The sequence below is a fragment of the Lottia gigantea genome, assembly GCF_000327385.1.
Source record: "Lottia gigantea unplaced genomic scaffold LOTGIsca_309, whole genome shotgun sequence".
In the NCBI taxonomy this organism is placed as follows: Eukaryota; Metazoa; Mollusca; class Gastropoda; family Lottiidae; genus Lottia; species Lottia gigantea.
In genome coordinates this window covers 1-3234 of record NW_008709025.1, presented here as the reverse complement: position 1 = coordinate 3234, position 3234 = coordinate 1, and positions in this window count along the sequence as shown.

The window sequence follows — 3234 nt, the reverse complement described above, 5'->3', positions numbered from 1 at the left end:
ACTGTGGCACTTACCGGTTTTGCAAAAAAGATCCAAAATATATTTATGCACATCGTCGCCTATATCTAAGGTTCGTGAATGTTGAATGGTTGCTGCAACTATTGTAGTCTAAGCTCAGGAAGGTGTGTAAAAATCGAAAAAAAAAAAAAAAAAAAAAAAAAAGAATTGACATTTCGATAACAAACTGGGACTTTGCTGAAAGCAAAGTCCCACAAAAAAAAAAAAAAAAAAAAAGAATTGACATTTCGATAACATACTGGGACTTTGCTTAAAGCAAAGTCCCACAAAAAAAAGAATTGACAATTCGATAACAAACTGGGACTTTGCTGAAAGCAAAGTCCCACAATAATTTATACTTGAGATCATAAATACTTTGTGGAAATGCTATATAGCTTATCATTATGTCGTTTCTAAAAGTGAAGTTTTCTTTACCCCCACAAAAGATCCGCTGTTTATTTTCGATAAACAGCTGAAAACAAGCCAATGCGTTTGAATAATACATACACTAAGTCTTTGCAATTACCAATATAAAATATTTGATAGTTCGATATAAGTGTAGGTATTGTGTTCGGATCTGAATGATCTTTGAGGTTTGAAGAGGTACTAACTTCAACTGTGCAAGTAGATTAAATATGACTATCCGAATTTGGATTATAAAATTAAAGCACACTATTTGATTCGTGGTGTTTTTAATGAATTATCCATGCATCCTTATTCTAAAGAAATGCATGTAGACGCAGAAGGGCTTGAAAAATAAATATAACAAACCGCAAATCAACTTGGAGAAGCTAAATTTCGTTTCCATGGTTGTTCACGTGACCAATTTTAGCTACATTTGAATTGGCTGATTACATTTTCATATTTCAATATCATGAGCTAAACCTATTTGAAAGAAAATTTCTTAATGAAATTTATTTAGCAAAATATTGTACTTACGTTTGATATAACTATGAGCCGCCCAATACACATATTTGAATAAATGAAAATAAGGGAACCCATCTTTAAAGTGTTAAGTAAATATATTGTGAAATAATTGTGACCTGATCATTACAACGATAAAATGTTTATTGTACAACTTAGCTTGACATGCTTTTCGCTCTATATATTCATTTATATAAGATCGTTATAATGCACTAACTACTACAAGGTCAAGGTGACACGATAGTCAATGTAGGCTATGATAAAGAACTTCAACCTGAATCGGTACGCGAGACGTTACAGTTGAAGTGCGATTATGACAAATCCATTTACATAATGAACATTTTGTCATAAGTTTTATTCGCGGAACCATTGTGATCCTCATCAAAATATTTACAACCACAACACACAAGTTTCCAATGATACAACCAATAATAATACAGAACAATATTAATTTGTTAAACAGAAATTTGATGGGGTTAAATGGTTGAATGTTTAGTTGAACAAAAGGGTATTAAAGGCAATTCTATGAACATTCCAATAAAATACCTAACTATTCTGATTTATATTGTAAGATCAGACTAACGATTAGAACGGGCAAGATTTAGAGATGCTAGACAACCTGGTCTTTAATTTTGTTGATACTATGAACATTTGTTCAACTTTTACCAACATTTTCACAACATGAACAACAATTCAACAACATTTGACCTACTTGTTAAAAATTTGGTAGCAGAAAATTGGCAGGAAATGGACACTTTTGTAAGCAAAGTGAATGATATTCCCCTTCTCATTGTATATTTCACAAGACGTCTACCAGTGACAGGGGCAAGTTTCCCAAGCACTAATGAATGAATCAAGTGTTTTCATACTCCTCCATCTCCAAAGATGTCATTTTGTCAAACAGGTGACTTCAAGTCACGATCAGTCTGGTGTTGGTGAAATGTCGTAAACCTTATTTTTCTTTATATACACTGAACAACATTTTGAGTCAACCGAAAATCTGTCAACCAGTTCTAAAAACATTTTACCAACATGCAACAACTCTGTTAACACCTTCCAAAGAATGTTGGAGAATCATTAAAAGAACATTTCTCCAAAATTAATTTGTCCAACATTTCTCCAAACATTTTCTCAACTTGCCCTGTTTCAATTTAGCAATATTCAAGCTACATTTTTTAAATTATTTGGACAAAATGAGCAGGAAATGGACAGCAAAATAGATGACATAGAGAAATAGTGTTTTTGCATAAATTATTCTCCCTTTGATCTTTATACATTTCGAAATCAGTAATGAGTGCTTCAATTCTCCCCAATCTACATGTCTTCCTCTATATACTGGAGAACATTTTTACATCTCCCAACAATATCAAACAAAAATACCTTGGTAATTCTTATAAAACTTATAGGATGTTTTATTACAATAATAACATATATAAAATAATTACAAAAAATAATAATTAAACATCTTTATTAGAAATCCAGTTAGCAAAGGTAATCTTCCCTAGAATCTACTAACCAACCTCTAAAGAGCAAAATTATATTCAAAGAGAAACCTTAACATGATATACAGAAATGACGTAAACTATTTTTTTTTATTATTAGTATAACTAATATATTATCTTAGCATTTATTTGTATATATTTACATTTCTACTATCACTCCCTTCAATAAACCAGTTAGCCAAACCGGCGTTATTTTCCAATAACTGTAGTTTGTCACGTGACAATAAGGCGTATGAATACATCGAAAACGAAAACAAGGATTGATCCAAGTTTTTTACCTAGAGTCTAATCTAATTTTACAATTTATTTAAATTTACAATTGTTGTTTTCAATGGAATAATAAATATTTGATAATTCTATCATCCAAATAAGACTGTCTATTTATAGAACTATATTGTTAGGGGCGGGGCGGTGAACTTGATTGACAGATATCGGTGAATTAAGCAACAACTGTTTCGGGTATTTTTACAATTGAAAAAAAGAACATTTTAGCGTATTTTATCACAAAAGATAAACCAATGTAAATATAAGGAATGAATGTGGATCTTGTTATCGTTATGGGGAAATAAACGCTGGTTTATCATGTGACAAGACGTACATGACCCGCTTCGCTGGAAAGAGCGTGAGATACACCTAAAGAATCTGAAAAAATTAACACTCTAGGTTAATTAGGTCACGTGTTGGGGCAGTTCAAACTTGCGAATTTTGCTGTTTTCAGACACTCATAAAACCGGAAGTAGATATCGTATGCCAGATTTCAAATCATCAAGTGATAGCCAAGGTCATTGGCCTTTGACCCAATGAAGGTCAA